Source organism: Coregonus clupeaformis, chromosome 21, assembly GCF_020615455.1.
Source record: "Coregonus clupeaformis isolate EN_2021a chromosome 21, ASM2061545v1, whole genome shotgun sequence".
NCBI classification, from domain to species: Eukaryota; Metazoa; Chordata; class Actinopteri; order Salmoniformes; family Salmonidae; genus Coregonus; species Coregonus clupeaformis.
Window position 1 is genome coordinate 46208095 of NC_059212.1, and position 19909 is coordinate 46228003.

At 48.7% G+C, this 19909-nt stretch overlaps 1 protein-coding gene and 1 long non-coding RNA gene across 3 annotated transcripts in view; both read right to left on the reverse strand.

The window, feature by feature from the left end:
- The window catches only part of LOC121535714 (guanine nucleotide-binding protein G(olf) subunit alpha), a 168365-nt gene that overhangs the window by 98107 nt on the left and 50349 nt on the right, over positions 1-19909 (reverse strand). The gene's annotated exons all lie outside the window — the stretch shown is intronic.
- On the reverse strand, positions 1414-12107 carry LOC121535716. Its single transcript, XR_005994770.2, has 4 exons — positions 11821-12107; positions 11149-11701; positions 2734-2838; positions 1414-1801 (listed from the first exon to the last, which is right to left on the reverse strand). It is a non-coding gene; the product is annotated as an uncharacterized LOC121535716 (long non-coding RNA).

Below are 19909 nucleotides of genomic sequence, written 5' to 3' on the forward strand. Positions count from 1 at the left end.
TTCAAGCAAAACTTTCTGTTCCATCAGCCTTATTAATTGATACCTCCACTACACTACTTTGACACGCATCCTGGGGATGCAATGCCCACTGATAAATAAGTGGGTATACGGCGTACACCCTCCACTACAGGAAGTGTCTGTCTTGACTGCATCAAATGTACGTAAAGAAGCTAGCTAGCTACACTAGCCAGATAAGTTAGCCAGCTACCTAGCTAGCAAGGCTAATTGAGGCTACTTTGCTGCGCTCCCCGCGTCCTTGTTCACAACAACTCCATTCATATTAAACAGCCCACCTGTTGGTTGATCACTGTAGCCTACTCCTTCTCATTTAGCCAACTTTTTTCTGTAATTGTAATTCCATTTTGCATTGATTAGAAATCTCCCACTTCACTTGCTACAATGGATGGAGCCTCTGACATACAGTCGGTGCTGCAATATCAAGCTACATGTGTGAAAATAATAACAATAATAATAATAATAATAATAATAATAAGCCATTTAGCAGACGCTTTTATCCAAAGCGACTTACAGTCATGTGCGCATACATTTTGTACGTATGGGTGGTCCCGGGGATCGAACCCACTACCCTGGCATTACAAGCGCCATGCTCTACCAGCTGAGCTACAGAGAAGCACTATAGGTGTGTAGGCTACCGGTATGTCATTTTTATGGAGCACACTCATAAAAACAGTTGTATTAAAATGTCTACCGTCATGGTCTATCCTTGTATGTAGCAACGTCACATAGATTCTTTTATTTTAGACGACCGCCTTTTCAAATACTCTAGCATGTAATCAAATACTAACATCCGTTCGGATAATCGAATAACCGTTCCCAACCCTAAGGTGGTCCCGGGAACCGAACCCACTATCCTGTCGTTGCAAGCGCCAAAGCTGGGGAACAACACTCTGTTAAGGGGGGAGAAAGAAGGGGGAGAAAAATAAAATTGATGAAAGGAAAAGGGGAAATGGTTTTCATCATAAAATAAGTGTCTATTCGTCATTATTTATTATGCTGAAAAACAAGGAAAATTATTTTTATTTTCTGTGTTTGAGGAAGTGTGGACCCAAAGGTCCCAAGTTCGAATCCCGCCTCAGCCAGAACTTCAATCTCTTGAACAACCATTATAGACTCCCAAAGCTACTATTCCCGTTGGTGAACTGAAGGTTACAGAGTTAATTCATTGATTGTGGTGGCATAACTTCTAACATACAGAAGTGTTGTTATCTTGTTACCTTGCTCATGCAATTATTTTCTTCAATCAGTTATTGTTTCCTGTGGACTGCATATCACCTGACAGTATAAATACGTCACATACTGTATATGACCAAATACTCTATGAGAGCCACATATTTTAGTTATTAAGAGTAAATAATTATTGACCTACAAATAAAAGTCATTCAAAGAATTATGAAATATAGAAACATGTTTATTAATGACAAATGTGAAAACACCCACCCCACAGCCCATAGGGGCCCAAGGATTCTGAGTGAATGACATAACCGTCTCCAAACATAGGACAGCCTCCATTCAAACAGAGGAAAAAAAAAAAACTCCTGAAAGTTATTGTTTCAGGAAGATAGATAGATACGGGTGGAGTACGGCTATATGGAAACTAGTGACGAGTTGCCACTTATCAAACCAATCAAGTGTTTTGCATGGGTGGGGTTTGGCTGGCAGTGGACTTTGGCTCAGGAGGACGTTGCGCTGGACGTGGTCTGGTCCTCCGTTCTTTTTCATCAGAGGAATCTGGAGAGCTCCACAATTGATCAGTATCTTCCTCAGACTCCTCATGATGTGTCTGAGACAGAGAGACAGACAGACAGAGAAAGACAGACAGACAGACGGGAAAAAAAGTAAGCGTGAGAAAGAGAATGTTCAATCTCAACACGTCACTGTAGCTACTGGAGAGAGAGATCACATGGAGAGAGAGAGGACACATGGAGGGTGGGGTATGGTGTGCTCCTCTGGGGTCGTCTGTTTCTCGTTGCCTCACGACGAACCACAGGAGCTGTGTGTTGCACTGGTCTCAAAACACTCTTCATCACGTCCCTGTTCTTCTTCATCACCTGAACAACAAGTCACATCAAAATGCAGTATCTACACTGAGTGGACAAAACATTAAGGACACCTTCCTAATATTGAGTTCCACCCCCCCTTTTGCCCTCAGAACAGCCTCAATTCGTCGGGGCATGGACTCTACAAGGTGTCGAAAGCGTTCCACAGGGATGCTGGCTCCATGTTGACTCCAATGCTTCCCAACAGTTGTGTCAAGTTGACAGGATGTCCTTTGGGTGGTGGACCATTATTGATACACATGGGAAACTTGAACGTGAAAAACCCAGCAGAGTTGTGCCCTCTTCACGACTGTCTTGGTGTGTTTGGACCATGATGGTTTGTTGGTGATGTGGACACCAAGGAACTTGAAACTCTCGACCCGCTCCACTACAGCCCCGTCGATGAGAATGGGGGCCTGCAATACCATGCCTCAATTGTCTCAAGGCTTAAAAATCCTTCTTTAACCTGTCTCCTCCCCTTCATCTACACTGATTGAAGTGGATTTAACTAGTGACATCAATAAGGGATCATAGCTTTCACCTGGATTCACCTGGTCAGTCTATGTCATGGAAAGAGCAGGTGTTCCTAATGTTTTGTTACACTCAGAGTATCTGCAGTGGGATGTTTGGGATATTAGTGATATGTTGAAGTTTGTATGAGTAGAAGGATAAGTACCACATGTCTTCCAGGCCCTTGAGCCCTGTGGGGTTCTCGGCAGTGGGGGCCCACAGTTAAACCACTGGTGGCCAGAATTGGGAGGCGAGGCTCCAGGCAGCTGACCTGGGAACAGAGGTTGAGATAAAGATTTGAAGTGACAGATCAAGGGAATGAGAATTAAAGTGTTCTGTTTGAGGGTATTACTTGTGTCCGCCCAGTTCATCAAGCAATAAGGCCTTTTATCACCATACCTCTTACCTCATTCCATCCCTCCCTCCCTCCCTCCCTCCCTCCCTCCCTCCTTCCTTCCTTACTTCTCCACTCCCTCCTTCCTTCCTTCCTTCCTTCCTTACTTCTCCACTCCATCCCTCCCTCCCTCCCTCCCTCCCTCCCTCCTTCCTTCCTTACTTCTCCACTCCTTCCTTCCTTCCTTCCTTCCTTCCTTCCTTCCTTCTCCACTCCCTCCTTCCTTCCTTCCTTCCTTCCTTCCCCACTCCATCCCTCCCTCTCCACTCCCTCCCTCCCTCTCCACTCCATCCACCCCTCCCTCTCCACTCCATCCACCCCTCCCTCTCCACTCCATCCCTCCCTCTCCACTCCCTCCATCCCTCCCTCTCCACTCCACCCCTCCCTCTCCACTCCATCCACCCCTCCCTCTCCACTCCATCCACCCCTCCCTCTCCACTCCATCCCTCCCTCTCCACTCCATCCCTCCCTCCCTCTCCACCCATCCCTCCCTCTCCACTCCATCCCTCCCTCTCCACTCCATCCACCCCTCCCTCTCCACTCCATCCCTCCCTCTCCACTCCATCCCTCCCTCTCCACTCCATCTCTCCCTCTCCACTCCATCCACCCCCTCCTCTCCACTCCATCCCTCCTCTCCACTCCATCCCTCCCTCCCTCTCCACTCCATCCACCCCTCCCTCTCCACTCCACCCCTCCCTCTCCACTCCATCCCTCCCTCTCCACTCCACCCCTCCCTCTCCACTCCATCCACCCCTCCCTCTCCACTCCACCCCTCCCTCTCCACTCCATCCCTCCCTCTCCACTCCATCCACCCCTCCTCTCCACTCCATCCACCCCTCCCTCTCCACTCCATCCACCCCTCCCTCTCCACTCCATCCCTCCTCTCCACTCCATCCCTCCCTCTCCACTCCATCCACCCCTCCCTCTCCACTCCATCCCTCCCTCTCCACTCCATCCCTCCCTCTCCACTCCATCCACCCCTCCCTCTCCACTCCATCCACCCCTCCCTCTCCACTCCATCCACCCCTCCCTCTCCACTCCATCCCTCCCTCTCCACTCCATCCCTCCCTCTCCACTCCATCCCTCCCTCCCTCTCCACTCCATCCACCCCTCCCTCTCCACCCCTCCCTCTCCACTCCATCCCTCCCTCTCCACTCCATCCCTCCCTCTCCACTCCATCCACCCCTCCTCTCCACTCCATCCCTCCCTCTCCACTCACCCCTCCTCTCCACTCCATCCACCCCTCCCTCTCCACTCCATCCACCCCTCCCTCTCCACTCCATCCACCCCTCCCTCTCCACTCCATCCCTCCCTCTCCACTCCATCCACCCCTCTCCTCTCCACTCCATCCCTCCCTCTCCACTCCATCCATCCCTCCCTCTCCACTCCATCCATCCCTCCCTCTCCATCCACCCCTCCCTCTCCATCCACCCCTCCCTCTCCACTCCATCCCTCCCTCTCCACTCCATCCACCCCCTCCCTCTCCACTCCTCCCTCTCCACTCCATCCCTCCCTCTCCACTCCATCCACCCCTCCCTCTCCACTCCATCCACCCCTCCCTCTCCACTCCATCCACCCCTCCCTCTCCACTCCACCCCTCCCTCTCACTCCACCCCTCCCTCTCCACTCCATCCACCCCTCCCTCTCCGCTCCCTCCCTCCCTCTCCACTCCATCCACCCCTCCCTCTCCACTCCCTCCCTCCCTCTCCACTCCATCCACCCCTCCCTCTCCACTCCATCCACCCCTCCCTCTCCACTCCACCCCTCCCTCTCCACCCCTCCCTCTCCACTCCATCCACCCCTCCCTCTCCACTCCCTCCCTCCTCTCCACTCCATCCACCCCTCCCTCTCCACTCCATCCACCCCTCCCTCTCCACTCCCTCCCTCCCTCTCCACTCCATCCACCCCTCCCTCTCCACTCCATCCACCCCTCCCTCTCCACTCCACCCTCTCCACTCCACCCCTCCACTCCCACCCCTCCCTCTCCACTCCCTCCCTCCCTCTCCACCCACCCCTCCCTCTCCACTCCCTCCCTCCCTCTCCACTCCATCCACCCCCTCCTCTCCACTCCATCCACCCCTCCCTCTCCACTCCCTCCCTCCCTCTCCACTCCATCCATCCCTCCCTCTCCACTCCATCCCTCCCTCTCACTCCCTCCCTCCCCACTCCATCACTCCCTCCCTCCCCTCTCCACTCCATCCCTCCCTCCCCACTCCATCCACCCCTCCCTCTCCACTCCATCTCTCCCTCCCTCCCTCCCTCTCCACTCCATCCCTCCCTCTCCACTCCATCTCTCCCTCCAGAAATAGAAGGGGAGAAACAGGGGGGGAGAAATGGTGGGGGAGAAACAGAGGGGGAGAAACAGAAGGGGAGAAAACGGGGGGGGGAAACAGAAGGGGAGAAAAAGGGGGGAGGGAGAGAAAGAGGGGGAGAAACAGGAGGGGAGAAACAGAAGGGGAGAAACAGAAGGGGAGAAACAGAAGGGGAGAAACAGAGGGGGAGAAACAGAAGGGGAGAAACAGAGGGGGGAGAAACAGGAGGGGAGAAACAGAAGGGGAGAAACAGAGGGGGAGAAACAGGAGGGGAGAAACAGAAGGGGGAGAAACAGAGGGGGAGAAACAGAGGGGGAGAAACAGAAGGGGAGAAACAGAGGGGGAGAAACAGGAGGGGAGAAACAGAAGGGGGAGAAACAGAGGGGGAGAAACAGAAAGGGAGAAACAGAAGGGGAGAAACAGGAGGGGAGAAACAGAAGGGGGAGAAACAGAAGGGGAGAAACAGAAGGGGAGGACCTCACACAGAAGTTGTTTCTTAACAGGGGGAATCCGTATTTATGAACACAACTATTTTTCTTTGCCACAATAAATTGTATTGAAAACGTGTTTTAATGACTACATTACTAATCTACTCCTTTCCCTGAAAATCCCACCCCCAATAAGTGATTGACAGGTATGAAACCCTACCAACTCTGTGACTCTCACTAACATCCCGCCCCTTACCCTGACAATCCCACCCACATTGATCGATTGACGGGCCAAACTGTTAAGAATGTGGCCAGGATATAGCGCATGCCAATGACAAACTAAAATGGGAGGAATAACATTGTTTTACCCAATAAAAATTTCAATTTTGTACTTGGTAGGTTAAGAAAAAGCATTGTTAAATTGCACATCAAATTATTTTTATTTTTTTGTCACAAATAATGCGATCACAATAATGTAGTACAATTAACCAATGTGAATTTTGATTCGTCTTAAATGTTCTTTCTCAATATGCCAGTGTTATCAATAAGGGCATTGAACATCAACTGTCAACTTAAATAAAAACTAGTTTAGTATTTCAATTTGGTCAAAGATTCTGTTCACATAAAAACAATATTGCATATATATTATTAATTTATAATTATCATCACCAAATGTTTTTGTTTTTTGTTTTTTTTTCAGCTATATACATTATATGCATAACTTGCGGCCCAAAATCTGCAATAAAAATAATAAAAAATGTAGCTCAGGTAATATGGGTAATATTTGAACAGTTTTGGCTAGGTCAGGCGTCTCCAACCTTTAAGAGAGTTACTCAAATAGGCTACATATAGGCTACATATAGGCTACATATAGAACAGACAATCTAATTGTGTTTTGGTTCTTAAAACCAAAACATTTTCAAAAATCATTTTACTCTAGCCTACCTTGAGAATCTGGCCTTTTTAAGATAAAATAAAATAAATGGGTTTTACATTTGAACAAATATGTAGCCTGCAGTTACATCATACTATAATATATATATTTTTTTAAGTGTCATTCTGTTTAAACAACACACCACAGTGCGTAGGCTACACAACAACAAATTGTGAAGAAACAACAATCATGAAAAGTATGAAGAATAAGAAAAGTGTAGTCTCAGCAAGCACACTACTTGACCGTTCCACTTTTCCTCCGACGTGGACTTTTTTTGGCGCCATTGTTTGAAGCTCTGTCACCATGAAAATGTTTAAAATTAACTTCTCTCAGCAGCATACATATTTGATGCAACGTGGGTAGAAATGGCTTATTTGGTCAATATTACTTACCCACCCTGCACATGTTGGTAGCACCAGCCGAGCCAGCCTCTCTCTTTAGCGCGAATGAAGTGTGTTCGGAAACAACTGGATGATTGCGTCTTACGAGTAGTCTTCACATACAAAAACGTTTTTATGTCCGAACTCAGAATCAAAAAGGTTTCCCAAAAATAACATGTTCGCTACATTTCAGAGTGCCGTCAGGGAGCCTGATTTCAGATGTGTCCATGTAAACAGGACTATTAGGGGAATCGTTCTTCTTGCAAAGCACGTAAACGTTTTAATTGAACTATTATATTAATCTGACCATCAACAAGAATCGCATTATTGTGTGCATGTAACTGCACTCATTGTAACTGCGACGCGGCTATAGTGCGCTGGCGTATGGGGCTCAGCCAGGACTGTTGCTTTTGTAATGAAAACATTTTAACAATGTGATTTAACTGATTGATGTTGGGAAACAGATGGCAAAATGCAGAAGGGTGTTAAATGCCTGTAAACAGCGGGGGGGACATTCACAGATTGAATTATGAAATATTAGGCCTACTGATTATTTCTCAGTATCTACTTACGGGCTAACTCATTAGCAGCCCGCGAGCTACCGGACATGCAGTTTTGCTAAGGTGCAACCTTTAGTGGGCTGACGGAAGGCTACCCAGTGTCCTTTGGTGGGCTGACGGAAGGCTACCCAGTGTCCTTTGGTGGGCTGACGGACTGCTACCCAGTGTCCTTTGGTGGGCTGACGGAAGGCTACCCAGTGTCCTTTGGTGGGCTGACGGAAGGCTACCCAGTGTCCTTTAGTGGGCTGACGGACTGCTACCCAGTGTCCTTTGGTGGGCTGACGGAAGGCTACCCAGTGTCCTTTGGTGGGCTGACGGAAGGCTACCCAGTGTCCTTTGGTGGGCTGACGGAAGGCTACCCAGTGTCCTTTGGTGGGCTGACGGAAGGCTACCCAGTGTCCTTTGGTGGGCTGACGGAAGGCTACCCAGTGTCCTTTGGTGGGCTGACGGAAGGCTACCCAGTGTCCTTTGGTGGGCTGACGGACTGCTACCCAGTGTCCTTTGGTGGGCTGACGGAAGGCTACCCAGTGTCCTTTGGTGGGCTGACGGACTGCTACCCAGTGTCCTTTGGTGGGCTGACGGAAGGCTACCCAGTGTCCTTTGGTGGGCTGACGGAAGGCTACCCAGTGTCCTTTGGTGGGCTGACGGAAGGCTACCCAGTGTCCTTTGGTGGGCTGACGGAAGGCTACCCAGTGTCCTTTGGTGGGCTGACGGAAGGCTACCCAGTGTCCTTTGGTGGGCTGACGGAAGGCTACCCAGTGTCCTTTGGTGGGCTGACGGAAGGCTACCCAGTGTCCTTTGGTGGGCTGACGGACTGCTACCCAGTGTCCTTTGGTGGGCTGACGGACTGCTACCCAGTGTCCTTTGGTGGGCTGACGGAAGGCTACCCAGTGTCCTTTGGTGGGCTGACGGAAGGCTACCCAGTGTCCTTTGGTGGGCTGACGGAAGGCTACCCAGTGTCCTTTGGTGGGCTGACGGAAGGCTACCCAGTGTCCTTTGGTGGGCTGACGGAAGGCTACCCAGTGTCCTTTGGTGGGCTGACGGAAGGCTACCCAGTGTCCTTTGGTGGGCTGACGGACTGCTACCCAGTGTCCTTTGGTGGGCTGACGGACGGCTACCCAGTGTCCTTTGGTGGGCTGACGGAAGGCTACCCAGTGTCCTTTGGTGGGCTGACGGAAGGCTACCCAGTGTCCTTTGGTGGGCTGACGGAAGGCTACCCAGTGTCCTTTGGTGGGCTGACGGACTGCTACCCAGTGTCCTTTGGTGGGCTGACGGAAGGCTACCCAGTGTCCTTTGGTGGGCTGACGGAAGGCTACCCAGTGTCCTTTGGTGGGCTGACGGAAGGCTACCCAGTGTCCTTTGGTGGGCTGACGGAAGGCTACCCAGTGTCCTTTGGTGGGCTGACGGAAGGCTACCCAGTGTCCTTTGGTGGGCTGACGGAAGGCTACCCAGTGTCCTTTGGTGGGCTGACGGAAGGCTACCCAGTGTCCTTTGGTGGGCTGACGGAAGGCTACCCAGTGTCCTTTGGTGGGCTGACGGAAGGCTACCCAGTGTCCTTTGGTGGGCTGACGGAAGGCTACCCAGTGTCCTTTGGTGGGCTGACGGAAGGCTACCCAGTGTCCTTTGGTGGGCTGACGGAAGGCTACCCAGTGTCCTTTGGTGGGCTGACGGAAGGCTACGCAGTGTCCTTTGGTGGGCTGACGGACTGCTACCCAGTGTCCTTTGGTGGGCTGACGGAAGGCTACCCAGTGTCCCTTTGGTGGGCTGACGGAAGGCTACCCAGTGTCCTTTGGTGGGCTGACGGAAGGCTACCCAGTGTCCTTTGGTGGGCTGACGGAAGGCTACCCAGTGTCCTTTGGTGGGCTGACGGAAGGCTACCCAGTGTCCTTTGGTGGGCTGACGGAAGGCTACCCAGTGTCCTTTGGTGGGCTGACGGAAGGCTACCCAGTGTCCTTTGGTGGGCTGACGGAAGGCTACCCAGTGTCCTTTGGTGGGCTGACGGAAGGCTACCCAGTGTCCTTTGGTGGGCTGACGGAAGGCTACCCAGTGTCCTTTGGTGGGCTGACGGAAGGCTACCCAGTGTCCTTTGGTGGGCTGACGGAAGGCTACCCAGTGTCCTTTGGTGGGCTGACGGAAGGCTACCCAGTGTCCTTTGGTGGGCTGACGGAAGGCTACCCAGTGTCCTTTGGTGGGCTGACGGAAGGCTACCCAGTGTCCTTTGGTGGGCTGACGGAAGGCTACCCAGTGTCCTTTGGTGGGCTGACGGAAGGCTAACCAGTGTCCTTTAGTGGGCTGACGGACTGCTACCCAGTGTCCTTTGGTGGGCTGACGGAAGGCTACCCAGTGTCCTTTGGTGGGCTGACGGACTGCTACCCAGTGTCCTTTAGTGGGCTGACGGACTGCTACCCAGTGTCCTTTGGTGGGCTGACGGAAGGCTACCCAGTGTCCTTTGGTGGGCTGACGGACTGCTACCCAGTGTCCTTTGGTGGGCTGACGGAAGGCTACCCAGTGTCCTTTGGTGGGCTGACGGAAGGCTACCCAGTGTCCTTTGGTGGGCTGACGGAAGGCTACCCAGTGTCCTTTGGTGGGCTGACGGAAGGCTACCCAGTGTCCTTTGGTGGGCTGACGGAAGGCTACCCAGTGTCCTTTGGTGGGCTGACGGAAGGCTACCCAGTGTCCTTTGGTGGGCTGACGGAAGGCTACCCAGTGTCCTTTGGTGGGCTGACGGAAGGCTACCCAGTGTCCTTTGGTGGGCTGACGGAAGGCTACCCAGTGTCCTTTGGTGGGCTGACGGAAGGCTACCCAGTGTCCTTTGGTGGGCTGACGGACTGCTACCCAGTGTCCTTTGGTGGGCTGACGGAAGGCTACCCAGTGTCCTTTGGTGGGCTGACGGAAGGCTACCCAGTGTCTAGACTACAGAGAAGCCTAAACAGATGTGCTTCATCATGGTTCTGACAGGCGAAGGGGAATGACAATGCATTTGGTCGTGGTGCACGCCCCTTAAATGATATGTAACAACAAATAGATGAAACACATTTTCTTTTTGCAGGTGCGCCAGTAATGCTTTCTAACTGCACTGAACCAAAACAGTGGCGGAGCAAACCTTTAGAGCGGTCAAAACTATTGATCTTGAGGCGACTGGGGTAGGGGGGTGCAAAATGCAATCTGTTAAATATTATATCATATATAAAACAGACATATCTATTTTTTTTTTTAAACAGACTCAAAACATTACTAAACATTGAAAATGACAAATTACCTGATTATCGATTAGGATCATTTTCAGTCAATCAGGCACTTGTGTCAGTTTGTGCGTGTCAGTGTGTGTGTGTGTCAGTGTGTGTGTGTGTGTGTGTCAGTGTGTGTCAGTGTGTGTGTCAGTGTGTGTGTGTGTCAGTTTGTGTGTGTCAGTATGTGTGTGTGTGTATGTGTGTCTGTGTGAGTGTGTGTGTGTCAGTTTGTGTGTGTCAGTGTGTGTCAGTGTGTGTGTCAGTGTGTGTGTGTGTCTGTGTGTGTGTGAGTGTGTGTGTGTGTGAGAGTGTGTCAGTGTGTGTGTGTGCTAAAGCTACTGACCCGGGAGCTTGGCTATCTCTCTCCTCCCAGGCTTTTGGGAGGACAAGGAGCTTGTCGTCGCGGATGTAACCAACGTCCTCACGCTCTCTGGCAGCTTTCATAGCTGAGATACGTTTTTTCCGCTTCTGGCGCACAGCTTCAGAGAAGTCCTCGTTGAGGAAGATGTTGGTTCCTCTCAAGTTCTTGGCTCTCTCCAGAACAACCATCTTGTCCTTGAACCTTAGGAACTCTACTACTATCGACATGGGTCTGTCACCTGGGCTGTTTACAGGTTTTCCAGACCACCTCAATCTTCCTATGATCCATCTGTGTAGCTTTTCTGTCTGATATGCCATCCGCAGCAATGTTATTCCTCCTGGATCGTCCCTCTAGAAAATCTGTAATAATTTGTAATAATGATTCACAGACAGTGCAGATGTCATCTCACGTGGACTTCCAGTTTGTTGCCATCTTGCTGCAAGTCTCTTTTCAGGACATCACCTCTCCCTGGCACCTATGACCCTATGACCCTATGACCCTTGTATCTGCTGTGGCAATCTGCACCGTCAGAGTTCTGAAAAGACAGACAGACATGGTCACTGATGGGAAGGACAGACATGGGAAAAGTTAAGAGTAAAAAGTCAGAGCAACGAATTAAAGTGAATAAAATTGTTTTGACTCCTTGTGTTTTACCTGTGCCGTCATCACTGTAGGGTACAATAAGCAGGTCATGTTTGTTTTGGACTAACTGGACAACAGGTGAGATGGACAGAACTTTTTCAGTACACCATCGTTATCATTAGTCTGCCTCTGGTCCTACAGAGGTAGAAGATATGGAGTGGTAAGAGAGAGAGAATCCAAGACAATGCACTTTCTACTGTCTTACAGCACACCTGTGAGAGGGATTGGCGTCTCAGCTGACATGTCGAGAACAATAAGCAGGAATACAGGGTGTGATTGGGGAAACTAGGCTAACACGGTCAGCCTACAGGAATACAGGGTGTGATTGGGAAACTAGGCTAATACGGTCAGCCTACAGGAATACAGGGTGTGATTGGGGAAACTAGGCTAACACGGTCAGCCTACAGGAATACAGGGTGTGATTGGGGAAACTAGGCTAACACGGTCAGCCTACAGGAATACAGGGTGTGATTGGGGAAACTAGGCTAACACGGTCAGCCTACAGGAATACAGGGTGTGATTGGGAAACTAGGCTAACACCGTCAGCCTACAGGAATACAGGGTGTGATTGGGAAAACTAGGCTAACACGGTCAGCCTACAGGAATACAGGGTGTGATTGGGGAAACTAGGCTAACACGGTCAGCCTACAGGAATACAGGGTGTGATTGGGAAACTAGGCTAACACGGTCAGCCTACAGGAATACAGGGTGTGATTGGGGAAACTAGGCTAACACGGTCAGCCTACAGGAATACAGGGTGTGATTGGGGAAACTAGGCTAACACGGTCAGCCTACAGGAATACAGGGTGTGATTGGGAAACTAGGCTAACACGGTCAGCCTACAGGAATACAGGGTGTGATTGGGGAAACTAGGCTAACACGGTCAGCCTACAGGAATACAGGGTGTGATTGGGGAAACTAGGCTAACACGGTCAGCCTACAGGAATACAGGGTGTGATTGGGAAATTAGTCAGTAGTCAAGCAATTAGGCTAATCAAGCATAATGGCAGATGAGTCAACTTAGACTATATCAGCTATGTGAGGCTATATCATGGGACTGATTTTAATTACCATCAATAATATATTACATTATATATTTATTATTAAATACATTATTGATAGCTATGGCTACACATGTTTATAACAAGATACACGTTTGTCCCCTGGATATCGAAGCAAACGATGGCCACAGTCAGTTGCTTCTACAGCTGTATGTATAGGTTTCAACTACAGTTTTAGCTGGCTTGATATTTTAACTTGTCATGTCAAAATTAATGCAGATTTCGATTACATCTGACAGCTGTCAGTGTGTCACCCAAAAAACGTTTTCTAGCTTCAACTTGTGTCACGACAAATCAACTAGCTAGCTAACTAACTTAAAGTGCTACTGTCTAACTAGCGAACTCATTAGCTAGATATAGCAACTTCATAGAAGTGAAAAAACAACCTTAGCTAGCTGGTACCTTAGCTAGCTAGTTGGTACCTAACATTGGCTAGCTAGCTAGCTGGCTATCACCGCAACTCCTGGCTATCGATCTATCTTGCTGGTAAATTGTCGATGACAATGGCTGTCGGTTAGTTAAATAGGCAAATATTAGCATGCAACAATATCATTAATTACTCTCGGATCTTACCTTGTCATTTGAAAAGTGAAATTTGCCCCGACTTTTTTCGATCAGGGTTGTTGTTGGTCGCTCCAGCCAACCAGCTTGCTTTATTTTTTGTTTTCACGTCATCCATAATTCAAAGATGGAGGGGTGAGACGCTATTGTCTGTGTCCTTCTTCTTCCAAAGAACGAGAAGCTATACATGATTGGCTTACATGGACAACTGAATGGTGATTGGACATCTTTGAGTTAAGTGGCACCATGCTCTACCAACTGACCAACAGAGAAGAGACTTCAAGTATAAAAGGTGATACATGGAGCTGGAATAGAAAACTTCCTGAATGGAAAAACATTCAAAAGCTGTGCTTGGAGTAAGTGGTCATAACATACACTAGGGCTGTTTCCCAACTCCAGTACCCCCACCAGCCCAACTCCGGTCCTCCAGTATCCCCAATAGCCCAACTCCGGTCCTCCAGTATCCCCAATAGCCCAACTCCGGTCCTCCAGTATCCCCAATAGCCCAACTCCGGTATTACAGTACCCCCAACAGCACGCACTTTTGCAACAGCACGCACTTTTGTTGTAGCCCCGTACAAAAACACCTGATTCAACGTGTCAACGGCTTGATGATTAGTTGACAATAAGGATCAGATGTGCTTGTCCGGGTCCACAACAGCAATATGTACTGAAACACTGCACTAGGGGAGCGGTACGTGGCCCACCGTAAACACACACCGGGTCCACAACAGCAATATGTACTGAAACACTGCACTAGGGGAGCGGTACGTGGCCCACCGTAAACACACACCGGGTCCACAACAGCAATATGTACTGAAACACTGCACTAGGGGAGCGGTACGTGGCCCACCGTAAACACACACCGGGTCCACAACAGCAATATGTACTGAAACACTGCACTAGGGGAGCGGTACGTGGCCCACCGTAAACACACACCGGGTCCACAACAGCAATATGTACTGAAACACTGCACTAGGGGAGCGGTCACGTGGCCCACCGTAAACACACACCGGGTCCACAACAGCAATATGTACTGAAACACTGCACTAGGGGAGCGGTACGTGGCCCACCGTAAACACACACCGGGTCCACAACAGCAATATGTACTGAAACACTGCACTAGGGGGAGCGGTACGTGGCCCACCGTAAACACACACCGGGTCCACAACAGCAATATGTACTGAAACACTGCACTAGGGGAGCGGTACGTGGCCCACCGTAAACACACACCGGGTCCACAACAGCAATATGTACTGAAACACTGCACTAGGGGAGCGGTACGTGGCCCACCGTAAACACACACCGGGCCTGCTGTAGGACATGGTATCTTCAGACATTTCCTCCGTGGGTTCACATGGAGTTCATACATTTTTTACATTTTACATTTTAGTCATTTAGCAGACGCTCTTATCCAGAGCGACTTACAGTTAGTGAATACATACATGTTTTCTTTTTTGTTTTTTGTTTTTCATACTGGCCCCCCGTGGGAAACGAACCCACATCCCTGCCGGCCAAACCCTCCCCTACCTTGGACGACGCTGGACCAATTGTGCGCCGCCCCATGGGTCTCCCGGTCGCGGCCGGCTGCGACAGAGCCTGGACTCGAACCAGGATCTCTAGTGGCACAGCTAGCACTGCGATGCAGTGCCTTAGACCACTGGGCCAAAGCAAGGGGAAGTGAGGGAGAGGGTATGCAGTCTGGCACGCAACACACACACACAGTAAACACACACACAGTAAACACACACACAGTAAACACACACACACAGTCCCAGCTTCGTCCTTCTTGCTGCCTGTAGTTACCTGTACTGGGAGCAGGCAGAACCTTCTTGCTGCCTGTAGTTACCTGTACTGGGAGCAGGCAGGACCAAATTGATGTATTACGGTGTGTGTGTGTGTCAAAATCTAATCCAATGTCAATCTTCACGTACACAGTTTACAGCAGGTATAAAAGATGCAGTGAAACGCTTGCGTGCCAGCTCCCTCAATGCAGTACAATATCAATAACAATCAAAAGTCAATAAAAAAATAAGTCATTAGAGGAAGGTAATAAACTGATATGTGAGGTCGACTGTGTAAACAGGTCAACATTCACAAGGCCGCGGGGCCAGACGGATTACCAGGACGTGTACTCAGAGCATGCGCTGAACAACTGGCAAGTGTCTTCACTGACATTTTCAACCTCTCCCCGTCTGAGTCTGTAATACCAACATGTTTCAAGCAGACCACTATAGTCCCTGTGCCCAAGAACACTAAGGTAACCAACCTAAATGACTACCGACCCGTAGCACTCACATCTGTAGCCATGAAGTGCTTTGAAAGACTGGTCATGGCTCACATCAACACCATCATCCCAGACACCCTGGACCCACCATAGTTCAACACCATAGTGCACTCCAAGCTCATCACTAAGCACAGGACCCTGGGACTGAACACCTGCCTCTGCAACTGGATCCTGGAGTGGCCTAGCCAGTCTCCAGACCTTAATCCCATAGAAAATCTGTGGAGGGAGCTGAAGGTTCGAGTTGCCAAACGTCAGCCTCGAAACCTTAATGACTTGGAGAAGATCTGCAAAGAGGAGTGGGACAACTCCTGAGATGTGTGCAAACCTGGTGGCCAACTACAAGAAACGTCTGACCTCTGTGATTGCCAACAAGGGTTTTGCCACCAAGTACTAAGTAATGTTTTGCAGAGGGGTCAAATACTTATTTCCCTCATTAAAATGCAAATCAATTTATAACATTTTTGACATGCGTTTTTCTGGATGTTTTTGTTGTTATTCTGTCTCTCACTGTTCAAATAAACCTACCATTAAAATTATAGACTGATCATGTCTTTGTCAGTGGGCAAACGTACAAAATCAGCAGGGGATCAATTACTTTTTTCCCCTCACTGTATACCTAAACACAAATATTTTAAAAACCTGTTTTCACTGTCATTATAGGGTATTGTGTGTAGATTGATGAGGGGGAAAAAATTATTTAATACATCAGTTGGTAGAGCATGGCGTTTGCAACGCCAGGGTTGTGGGTTCGATTCCCACGGGGGGCCAGTATGGAAATGTATGCACTCACTAAACTGTAAGTCGCTCTGGATAAGAGCGTCTGCTAAATGACTAAAAATAATACGGCTGTAACGTAACAAAATGTGGAAAAAGTCAAGGGGTCTGAATACTTTCCAAATGCAATGTATACAATAGGATATACAGTATAAATTATGAATGTGCTATGTCAAGTATGACTGTTACCAATATATATGTGGTTGTGTGTTTATGTGTGGTTGTGTGTTTGTTTTATGTGTGGTTGTGTGTTTGTTTTATGTGTGGTTGTGTGGTTGTTAATGTGTGGTTGTGTGTTTATGTGTGTGTGTTTATGTGTGTGTGTGTGTGTTTATGTGTGTGTAAGGGTTGGATGTGTAGAGAGTCGGTGACAGTCTCAGAGGTGCAGATATTCTCAGAGGTGCAGATATTCTCAGAGGTGCAGATATTCTCAGAGGTGCAGATATTCTCAGAGGTGCAGATATTCTCAAAGGTGCAGATATTCTCAGAGGTGCAGGTCTGAGCAGGGAGACAGCTAGGGTTAGTTGTTCAACAGTCTGATGGCCTGGTGGTAGAAGCTGTCTCGGAGCCTGTTGGTCCGAGATCCGATGCTCCAATACCGTTTAGTCAGATGGTAACCGATCCGTGGCTCGTGTGTGTGTGTGAGAGAGAGACTGACTGGGTTTGGACCTGGGTTTCCTGTGGGCCACAAGACTTAGTCTTAGTCTGCTGAGCTAAAGGCTATAAAGTCCTTTGGGGAGCTAACGGAAGTATTTTTAGGACACATAACAGCTAGGCCCACGCTTGGCCTAGACCTATTAGCAACTTCAACTTCCTACAGCTTCTGCAGCCCGTCATCGTGGTTCCATTTAGTCCATATTTGACAGCGCTCCGCTGAGCACCAGAGGAGTGACTGAGTGAGTCAGAGAGGAAACAGAGTTAGCAGTGACTCAGCCTGAATATCTTCCTTTAACAGCCTCTACAACCCAACCCAGTGCAACAGAGTAAACAGTGAGTTAGGTAGAATATGTACTAGACCTGCTTCCCTTTAGGCTAGTAGCCAGGTCGCTACAGCTAACCTACAGCTAACCTATAGCTAACCTATAGCTAGTAGCCAGGTCGCTACAGCTAACCTACAGCTAGTAGCCAGGTCGCTACAGCTAACCTATAGCTAGTAGCCAGGTCGCTACAGCTAACCTACAGCTAACCTACAGATAGTAGCCAGGTCGCTACAGCTAACCTACAGCTAGTAGCCAGGTCGCTACAGCTAACCTACAGCTAGTAGCCAGGTCGCTACAGCTAACCTATAGCTAGTAGCCAGGTCGCTACAGCTAACCTACAGCTAACCTACAGATAGTAGCCAGGTCGCTACAGCTAACCTACAGCTAGTAGCCAGGTCGCTACAGCTAACCTACAGCTAGTAGCCAGGTCGCTACAGCTAACCTACAGCTAACCAACCGTACAACACAACCCTTCGCAGGTGGAGCCATTTCCTTAAAAAATCTGGCTAATTTCCTTTATCTGACCAACATTACCGTACAACACGTTGCAACCTAGGACTTGGGTAGCCTATGGGCCTATGCTGAAAAATAACATTAGCCTAACATTGAGGGCAGGGTGACACTGTGGGTTAGCGAGCCATTAGCTCCATACCTGCAGCTGTGTGTGTGTGTGTGTGTGTGTGTGTGTGTGTGTGTGTGTGTGTGTGTGTGTGTGTGTGTGTGTGTGTGTGTGTGTGTTAGCCATGTTGCTATAATGATGTCAGTACAATCACTTCCTTAGTAATGTTAAGGAGTCAGTACAATCACTTCCTTAGTAATGTTAAGGAGTCAGTACAATCACTTCCTTAGTAATGTTAAGGAGTCAGTACAATCACTTCCTTAGTAATGTTAAGGAGTCAGTACAATCACTTCCTTAGTAATGTTAAGGAGTCAGTACAATCACTTCCTTAGTAATGTTAAGGAGTCAGTACAATCACTTCCTTAGTAATGTTAAGGAGTCAGTACAATCACTTCCTTAGTAATGTTAAGGAGTCAGTACAATCACTTCCTTAGTAATGTTAAGGAGTCAGTACAATCGCTTCCTTAGTAATGTTAAGGAGTCAGTACAATCGCTTCCTTAGTAATGTTAAAGAAGAAGTTTGCTTCTTTTTCTTTTTTTTTTACAACCAAATCTTTTTTTTAAATGTAAATGGGATGTTATAAAAGGGTGAGGGGTCCAGTCACTTTTTTGAGAAACGTACCCCAACCAGAGATTAACTTCCTCATCCTGGTTGTGCAGTACGGAGGCTCTGAAAAAACATGTACAAATGCTCCAAAAACACAAAACAAATACGTCCTTTTAGAGACGTAAAATCTCTCAGGTCTTTAGATGTTGACCACACGAAATTGTGTCATTCCGAACTTTATCCGCAACTTTATTTTCTATTTTGTGCGAGCCGTTTCCCCTACCCAGCTGTTCCGTTCTCCGTGTAGCCTGCTGCTACAGCTAACTTCCAAAATAAAAGGAAACACCAACATAGCGTCTTAATTGGGCGTTGGGCCACTTCGAGCCGCAAGAACAACTTCAATGCGCCTTGGCATTTGGTATTTTATTAGGATCCCCATTAGCTGTTGCAAAAGCAGCAGCTACTCTTCCTGGGGTCCACGCGAAACATGAAACATGACATACTACAGAACATTAATACCTCCCGAGTGGCGCAGTGGTCTAAGGCTCCGCATCGCAGTGCTAGCTGTGCCACTAGAGATCCTGGTTCGAATCCAGGCTCTGTCGTAGCCGGCCGCGACCGGGAGACCCATGAGGCGGCGCACAATTGGCCCAGCGTCGTCCAGGGTAGGGGAGGGAATGGCCGGCAAGAATGTAGCTCAGTTGGTAGAGCATGGCGTTTGCAACGCCAGGGTTGTGGGTTCGATTCCCATGGGGTATGAAAAATAATAATAATAATGTATGCACTCACTAACTGTAAGTGGCTCTGGATAAGAGCGTCTGCTAAATGACTAAAATGTAATTAATAGACAAGAACAGCTCAAGGACAGAACTACATAAAAATAAAAAAAATATCGCAAAAATAAGTGTCTGGACCCTTCTATAGCATGCCATTTACATCAAAAACTGAGATTTGGTTGTAAAAAAGCTAAATTCCCCTTTAAAGTAATTTTAACGAGTTAGGACTTCCTTAGTAATGGTACTGAGGCTCTGTAAATCAATTGAGCATTTGTCAAGAATTGTCACAAAAAAAAGCCCTATTTTCACACCTAGTTAGGCATAATTTAAGAGTTTCATGAATAACAAAGAGACTAATATGACTGACTGAATAGTCTATTGCTGTCTGAAATGGCACCCTATTTCCTATTTAGTGCACTACTTTTGACCATGGCTCATAGGGCTCTGTTCAAAAGAAGTGCACTAAATAGGGTGACATTTTGGGACACACCCTGTG